The sequence below is a fragment of the Mytilus californianus genome, unplaced genomic scaffold, assembly GCF_021869535.1.
Source record: "Mytilus californianus isolate M0D057914Y unplaced genomic scaffold, xbMytCali1.0.p SCAF_2, whole genome shotgun sequence".
Classification (NCBI taxonomy): domain Eukaryota; kingdom Metazoa; phylum Mollusca; class Bivalvia; order Mytilida; family Mytilidae; genus Mytilus; species Mytilus californianus.
The window spans coordinates 138222964-138232964 of NW_026262668.1; positions in this window are offsets into that span (position 1 = coordinate 138222964).

The following is a 10001-nucleotide window of genomic DNA, read 5'->3' on the forward strand; positions in this document are numbered from 1 at the left end:
GATCACGATTAAAGATCATTTAAAATCACATGACGACTATAGATAATTTAAACAAAAGTTCACCTTTATTTAGAGTAACCAGACGCTTTCTATTCTTAACGGCCCAACATTATCTTCTTGAAAGGGGCATGCCTTCCCCCTCCCTCCCTCTTAAAAAGCCGCCACGGCAAATTTCAACCTTTACATGTAGCTATACAGTTGAGCCTAAGGGCCTACAATCCAAGTATACATCTCAATAACCGAAAATCGAATTATATTTTCAAGTATAATATAATAATATATTTATATATACTTTTTTTTTAAAAACTTTGTTCTTGAATCGAATTTTCGTTCATTTAAAAATATAGGACAACGGAGTTGGTGTATGTGGGTTCGATTCCCACCCTAGGCATTCATTTATATCGGCTGGTGCAAAGCGGGCAGTTTAGCTTAGTGGCCCCACACTGACTCTGTTTTTCCTATTTAAAAAAATTCAGGCGGCCTCGGATAGGCCTTGCTGTCTTCCTTTTTTTCTTTTCGAATACCAAATACAACAAAACCATGGTATAATTGTGAAAATTATACCATAGATAGCTATGGTATAATTTTCGGTTATTGAGATTTATACTCTTGTTGCATTCCCATAGGTTACATTGTACAGCTATAGGTTAAACTTAAGATACAGAATGGAAACTAGTAAATTTGCAATCTTTCGATTTATAAAGGGGCATAACTTAATAATGGTTAAAGTGACACTACCCAAATTCAACTTGATCTGTGTTTTATCAGTGGAAGTCAAAATTAAACATTGCATTGTATAAAGCATTGATTGTAGTTGATTCAAATATAATCATGGACAAAGGAAGATAACTCCAATTTTAAAAATTACTTGATATTTAGAAGAAAATAAAAATTTTGCAATTTTTCCATTTATAAAGGGGCATAACTCTAGAACGGTTAAAGTGACGCCACCAAAATTCAAACTTGATCTTTGTTTTGTGGTAATAAGCATTGTGTATAAGTTTCATAACATTTGGTTGAGGCAAACTTAAGTTAGAGAACGGAAACTAAAAATTTGGCAATTTTTCCATTTATAAAGGGGCATAACTCTAGAACGGTTAAAGTGACCCCACCAAAATTCAAACTTGATCTGTGTTTTGTTGTAATAAGCATTGTGTATAAGTTTCAGAACATTTGATTGAGGCAAACTCAAGTTAGAGAATGGAAACCAATTTTGGGACGTACTTACGTACAGACGGACAAGGGTAAAACTTAATGCCCCCACTGCTACGGCGCGGGCATAAAAATGGATAAAATCAAGAAAACTTAACACTGATCACAGATTCATGAAATGAGGTCAAGGTCAGATGAAGGCCTTACAATCCACCTTACAATCATTCCAAATATAGTTGACAGATTGCTAATAGTGCATTTTTATAGAAATGGACCTAACCACGAAAACTAAACATTGAACCATGAAATTGAGATCACCCATGCCAAATGGACATATGCAACTAATTACCATGTTATTCATCAAATATAGTTGACCTACAAACAGACCTAATCACAAAACCTTACCATTAAAGATGAAACCTGCCAGGTAGACATGATCACTTTACAATCATTCCATACCCCAAATATAGTTAAAAGGTAAAATAACAAAAAAAAATACCAAACTCTAAGGAAAATTCAAAACGGAGAGTCCGTTATCAAATGGCAAAATCAAAAGCTCAAAAACACATCAAACAAATGGAAAACCTCTATCATATTCCTGACTTGGTAAAGGCATTTCCTTATGTAGAAAATGGTGGATTAAACCTGGTTTTATAGCTAGCTAAACCCCTCCCTTGTATGATAACTTATAGTATCATAGAAACAGAACTACATTTTGTAAACACAAAAATAATGGTGACTGATAAGGGGACGACCATTTGATATTCTGGGGGGGGGGGGGGGGGGGGATGGGGGGCAGGAGGATTTTGAAAATAAATAACTCAGCCTTGATAATCACAAAAATAAATGGTTTGTTCTGTGGTAGTTTGAAAATAAATTACTCGACTTGCAATGTATTGAAAATAAATAACTCAGCAGGTCTAATCGAAAGTATGAGATGGCACCAGATTCTTCATAAATTCTTTTTTCCAAAAAACAAATCGGGAAACACTTCCCATATCTTTTAATAATAAAAGTATAAATATAATTTAAATATACTTGAAATGTCAGAAAATTGGTTTCATTTAACTTGAGGTTAATTGTCTCAGGAACACTTACCTCACTTTTATTAAATCAGGACCGTAACTACATTGAGACAAATGCCTCATGTAGGAAATTTCAAAACCAAACGCTTGTCTCCATATCAAATTGTGTTCACCGTGAGTGCCTTGCAAGAAGCAAGTTCTGTTCTCCCTCAGACGTAGCCCCTGATTTTTTTTATTTGTCTTTTGTTCATTGATTGCCCTTCTGTATTCTGTTAGTGTTGCATTCATTTTGTAATTTAGTAATTTTATTATTAACTTGATCATGAGTTTAAAAAAACACAACAGCCACAGACTTAACTATGTGAATTACATTTTTGCTTTATCATGCATATTTGTCTTTTGATGTTGTCCCTAGAAACTTAAGTCTTACACTGAATCTATAACGTGATTTTGCTTTGAGACCAAAATATTGTCAAAAAATTATTAAAACAGAACTTGCATTTTCAGTTTAAGAAAGGGTCTGGGGAACACCCAGAAAGCATGATTTTGCATCATTTGTTCTATAGCTTCTTGGGCCTTCAGCGGTTCAAAAACCCTTCAAAAAAAATTTTGCCTCGCTCTGCTCGGCAAAACATGTTTGCCAATATTTTTAAAAGAGCCTTAGTAACAACCAAACTTTAATACTGTGTATGTATGCAATACATGTACATGCATTGGGGAATATAGAAGATTCATTTCTGCAGAGGATAATAATTAATTCTGATTAAATGGTACATAATGACTTGACTATACATGTATTATTTATAATAAACAAATAATTTTAAAATTGTATGTTTTTGAATATTATAAATATAGTTGTGAAAATAAATAATCAGTCCCTTGCTTTAATGAAAATGAAAAATCTTGCTTCAATAGTGCAGAAAATAGATAATCTGTCCTCTTAGTTTACAAAAAAAAATAACCGATCCAAAACAAATCCTCTTGCCCCCCCCCCCCCCCCCCCCCCAGAATATTAAATGGTCGTCCCCTAACACAAGATCAAGTTCAGATGAACCCTACCAGAGGAACATGTACACCATGCAATCATTCCAAACACCAAATACAGATCAGTAGCGTAGCTAAGCGATTTTTAAGTGTACGCCCGAACCTCGGCGAGGGGTTTGAGGGTCCCCAGCGAGTACAGGACAAGGGACCTCCCAGCAGGGGTCCGACGGAAGCTAACGATTTATTGAGAGAGAGATACTATTTCCGTCATTAACACTCATCAACAGCAACATACTTTAAAGTCTAATTTCTTTATTTTTTCATGTATAATTTATTCAGTGTGTTGATTTGGAATCTAATGGCCACTAGTTGTTACTATGAAATATGTTTAAAAGGAGATGAGGGGTAAAACAATCAATCGACCAAAGATCCAAACCTTTCGAAATATAAAAAAAGCAAGTCTACATTTTCAATGGTGTCGTTCTTTTGATTATTATGACTTAATCTAGTTTTCTCCCCTTTTATGCGCAAATTTCGTTAATGGACAAGTAAATGCAATAATAAATTTTCATAGATGGTCAGGTGTGATATAAACATACTCAAAGGGTTCCATGGAATCCTGTGTTTCGCCTGGAACTGCTGTCGGTTAAACTGTAAAAAGTGAATCTATTTATCAGTCAAATACAGGATTTAAAAGAAATCAAACTTTTCTTTAAATGTTTTTCTTGATCTTATAAGATAAGCTTCTGTCCAAGTTTCATAACAATCTATGAAAGTTTACAAATGTAGCAGGTGAAAAATATTTAATTCAAGACCGTCTGTTAATTGCCCCCAAAAAATGGTAAAATACTGAAAAATGAAAAAAAAGTATAATTTTTAGACTGAAATTTGCTGATTGTTATAAAAGTTTTGAAATCATTTAAAAATAAAGGAATATATCTCCCCCATGCAAAGCTCTGATTCTTTGTCCGGAATTGGCTATACTTTAGGTACTTTTTATTTTGATCAGCTCTTCCAATGTTTTTATTAGGTTTTGGATTTTCAAATATTTCGGCCTCGAGCATCACTGATGAGACATTAATTGTCGAAATGCGCATCTGGTGCAAAAAAAAAATCGTACAGTTGGTGTTAACATTTTTACATAAAATTCGATGAAGTTTTGACAAAGTAATTGATGTGTAACAAACAGTATCTACTTGTTAACTAATAAAAACAATGTTCTTTTCAGTAAAATGCGGAAATATTAAAAGTAAATTTTCGTAATTATGATCTGGATACTCTTTTGATCATAAAAAAAGTTTCTACCTATATTCTGTAAAATTTCATAAAGGTTTTACAAATTTATTGATGTTTTAAAAAAAATTTAACCACAGGCTGAACATAAATATTGACGTAAATTTCTTCCGACTGTTATCTTCAATTACAAGTCAGTGGAGAAAGAACTACAAGGCTCATGTGCTTTTAGCCAGATCTTTTAATTTATTTAGATTAAAATATTTTTTCATCAAAATTCATGTGTACGCCCGGGCGTTTTGACGTAAACGTAGCTACGCGCCTGCAGATGACTAATTGAGAAATGAACCTAACCACAAAAAATGAATGTTGATCTCGAATCAATAAAATGAGGTCAAGGTCAGATAAATTCCATCTGGCAGACATTTGTGTACCTTTCAATGATTTTATAAACCAAGTAAAGTTATCCTTTTACTCAGAAGTTAGGAAATTATGTGATAAAAAATCTTTATAGTTTTTTAAGCAGCTGCTAAACTATGAATTCAAGGTCAAGGACAATGTAAATATGTCGGACTGAAACTTCAGAGCATAAGGCATCTGTTAACAAAATACAAAGTATTTAGGTCTCCTACCTTCTAAGATAACAAGAATGCACATGTTGTCTTGATAATCCCCACTTGTAATACAAAGTATCTGAAAACTGAAAGTAGGTGTCACTATGAAGGGATTCTGTTCTGTGGTTTTTGAGAAAAGTGACAAAATATTTGTTTTCATTCAATATATTAAAAAATTCAAAGTATTGTCAAGCTGATGACCAAATGTGTTCACACCAAAAAAACATAGATTGATAACTGTAAACCAGAAAACTGTTACTTATCAAATAACCTTCAGTCCTTTCCCCTATAAAGTAATGCACTGGATGATTGCAATCAAATAACCTACATTCCTTTCCCCTGTAAAGTAATGCACTGGATGATTGCAATCAAATAACCTACATTCCTTTCCCCTGTAAAGTAATGCACTGGGTGATTGCAATCAAATATCCTACATTCCTTTCCCCTGTAAAGTAATGCACTGGGTGATTGCAATCAAATATCCTACATTCCTTTCCCCTGTAAAGTAATGCACTGGGTGATTGCAATCAAATATCCTACATTCCTTTCCCCTGTAAAGTAATGCACTGGGTGATTGCAATCAAATATCCTACATTCCTTTCCCCTGTAAAGTAATGCACTGGGTGATTGCAATCAAATAATCTACAGTCCTTTCCCCTGTAAAGTAATGCACTAGATGATTGCAATCAAATAACCAACAGTCCTTTCCCCTGTAAAGAAATGCACTGGGTGATTGCAATCAAATAACCTACATTCTTTTCCCCTGTAAAGTAAAGCACTGGATGATTGCAATCAAATAACCTACATTCCTTTCCCCTGTAAAGTAAAGCACTGGATGATTGCAATCAAATAACCTACCGTCCTTTCCCCTGTAAAGTAATGCACTGGATGATTGCAATCGAATATCCTACATTCTATTCCCCTGTAAAGTAATGCACTGGATGATTGCAATCAAATAACCTACATTCCTTTCCCCTGTAAAGTAAGGCACTGGATGATTGCAATCATATAACCTACATTCCTTTCCCTTGTAAAGTAATGCACTGGATGATTGAAATAAAATATCCTACATTTCTTTCCCCTGTAAAGTAATGCACTGGATGATTGCATTCCAATAACCTACATTCCTTTCCCCTGTAAAGGAATGCACTGGATGATTGCATTCCAATATCCTACATTCCTTTCCCCTGTAAAGAAATGCACTGGATGATTGCATTCCAATAATCTAAATTCCTTTCCCCTGTAAAGAAATGCACTGGATGATTGCAATCAAATAACCTACATTCCTTTCCCCTGTAAAGTAAAGCACTGGATGATTGCAATCAAATAACCTACAGTCCTTTCCCCTGTAAAGTAATGCACTGGATGATTGCAATCAAATATCCTACAGTCCTTTCCCCTGTAAAGTAATGCACTGGATGATTGCATTCCAATATCCTACATTCCTTTCCCCTGTAAAGAAATGCCCTGGATGATTGCAATCAAATAATCTACAGTCCTTTTCCCTGTAAAGTAATGCACTGGGTGATTGCAATCAAATAACCTACATTCCTTTCCCCTGTAAAGTAATGCACTGGATGATTGCAATAAAATATCCTACATTCCTTTCCCCTGTAAAGAAATGCCCTGGATGATTGCAATAAAATATCCTACATTCCTTTCCCCTGAAAAGTAATGCACTGGATGATTGCATTCCAATATCCTACATTCTTTTCCCCTGTAAAGTAATGCACTGGATGATTGCAATCAAATAACCTACATTCCTTTCCCCTGTAAAGTAAGGCACTGGATGATTGCAATCAAATAATCTACAGTCCTTTCCCCTGTAAAGTAATGCACTGGGTGATTGCAATCAAATATCCTACATTCCTTTCCCCTGTAAAGTAATGCACTGGGTGATTGCAATCAAATAACCTACATTCCTTTCCCCTGTAAAGTAATGCACTGGATGATTGCATTCCAATATCCTACATTCCTTTCCCTCGTAAAGTAATGCACTGGATGATTGCAATGAAATATCCTACATTCCTTTCCCCTGTAAGGAAATGCCCTGTATGATTGCGATCAAATAACCTACTGTCCTTTCCCCTGTAAAGTAATGCACTGGGTGATTGCAATCAAATAACCTACATTCCTTTCCCCTGTAAAGTAATGCACTGGATGATTGCAATTAAATATCCTACATTCCTTTCCCCTGTAAAGAAATGCCCTGGATGATTGCAATAAAATATCCTACATTCCTTTCCCCTGTAAAGAAATGCCCTGGATGATTGCAATCAAATAACCTACATTCCTTTCCCCAGTAAAGTAATGCACTGGATGATTGCAAAAAAATATCCTACATTCCTTTCCCCTGTAAAGAAATGCCCTGGATGATTGCAATAAAATATCCTACATTCCTTTCCCCTGTAAAGAAATGCCCTGGATGATTGCAATCAAATAAGCTACCGTCCTTTCCCCTGTAAAGTAATGCACTGGATGATTGCAATCAAATATCCTAAAGTCCTTTCCAATGTAAAGTAATGCACTGGATGATTGCATTCCAATATCCTACATTCTTTTCCCCTGTAAAGAAATGCACTGGATGATTGCAATCAAATAACCTACATTCCTTTCCCCTGTAAAGTAATGCACTGGATGATTGTAATCAAATAACCAACAGTCCTTTCCCCTGTAAAGTAAGGCACTGGGTGATTGCAATCAAATATCCTACATTCCTTTCCCCTGTAAAGTAATGCACTGGGTGATTGCAATCAAATAACCTACATTCCTTTCCCCTGTAAAGTAATGCACTGGATGATTGCAATCAAATATCCTACATTCCTTTCCCCTGTAAAGTAATGCACTGGGTGATTGCAATCAAATATCCTACATTCCTTTCCCCTGTAAAGTAATGCACTGGATGATTGCAATCAAATAACCTACATTCCTTTCCCCTGTAAAGTAATGCACTGGATGATTGCATTCCAATATCCTACATTCCTTTCCCTCGTAAAGTAATGCACTGGATGATTGCAATAAAATATCCTACATTCCTTTCCCCTGTAAAGAAATGCCCTGTATGATTGCAATCCAATAACCTACTGTCCTTTCCCCTGTAAAGTAATGCACTGGATGATTGCAATCAAATAACCTAGTCCTTTCCCCTGTAAAGTAATGCACTGGATGATTGCAATAAAATATCCTACATTCCTTTCCCCTGTAAAGAAATGCCCTGTATGATTGCAATCCAATAACCTACTGTCCTTTCCCCTGTAAAGTAATGCACTGGATGATTGCATTCCAATAACCTACTGTCCTTTCCCCTGTAAAGTAATGCACTGGATGATTGCAATCAAATAACCTAGTCCTTTCCCCTGTAAAGTAATGCCCTGTATGATTGCATTCCAATAACCTACATTCCTTTCCCCTGTAAAGTAATGCACGGTATGATTGCATTCCAATATCCTACATTCCTTTCCCCTGTAAAGTAAGGCACTAGATGATTGCAATCAAATAATCTACAGTCCTTTTCCCTGTAAAGTAATGCACTGGGTGATTGCAATCAAATAACCAACAGTCCTTTCCCCTGTAAAGTAATGCACTAGATGATTGCAATCAAATATCCTACATTCCTTTCCCCTGTAAAGTAATGCACTGGGTGATTGTAATCAAATAACCTACATTCCTTTCCCCTGTAAAGTAATGCACTGGATGATTGCATTCCAATATCCAACAGTCCTTTCCCCTGTAAAGTAATGCACTGGATGATTGCAATAAAATATCCTACATTCCTTTCCCCTGTAAAGAAATGCCCTGGATGATTGCAATCAAATAACCTACCGTCCTTTCCCCTGTAAAGTAATGCACTGGATGATTGCAATCAAATATCCTACAGTCCTTTCCCCTGTAAAGTAATGCACTGGGTGATTGCATTCCAATAACCTACATTCCTTTCCCCTGTAAAGTAATGCACGGTATGATTGCATTCCAATATCCTACATTCCTTTCCCCTGTAAAGTAAGGCACTAGATGATTGCAATCAAATAATCTACAGTCCTTTTCCCTGTAAAGTAATGCACTGGGTGATTACAATCAAATAACCAACAGTCCTTTCCCCTGTAAAGTAATGCACTGGGTGATTGCAATCAAATAACCAACAGTCCTTTCCCCTGTAAAGTAATGCCCTGTATGATTGCAATCAAATAACCAACAGTCCTTTCCCCTGTAAAGTAATGCACTGGGTGATTGCAATCAAATAACCAACAGTCCTTTCCCCTGTAAAGTAATGCACTAGATGATTGCAATCAAATATCCTACATTCCTTTCCCCTGTAAAGTAATGCCCTGTATGATTGCAATCAAATAACCAACAGTCCTTTCCCCTGTAAAGTAATGCACTAGATGATTGCAATCAAATATCCTACATTCCTTTCCCCTGTAAAGTAATGCACTGGATGATTGCATTCCAATATCCTACATTCCTTTCCCCTGTTAAGTAATGCACTGGATGATTGCAATAAAATATCCTACATTCCTTTCCCCTGTAAAGAAATGCACTGGATGATTGCATTCCAATATCCTACATTTCTTTCCCCTGTAAAGTAATGCATTGGATGATTGGAATCAAATAACCTACAGTCCTTTTCCCTGTAAAGTAATGCACTGGATGATTGTAATCAAATAACCTACATTCCTTTCCCCTGTAAAGTAATGCACTGGATGATTGCAATCAAATAACCTACATTCCTTTCCCCTGTAAAGTAAAGCACTGGATGATTGCAATCAAATAACCTACATTCCTTTCCCCTGTAAAGTAATGCACTGGATGATTGCAATCAAATAACCTACATTCCTTTCCCCTGTTAAGTAATGCACTGGATGATTGTAATCAAATAACCTACATTCCTTTCCCCTGTAAAGTAATGCACTGGATGATTGCATTTCAATATCCTACATTCCTTTCCCCTGTAAAGTAATGCACTGGATGATTGCAATCAAAAAACCTACATTCC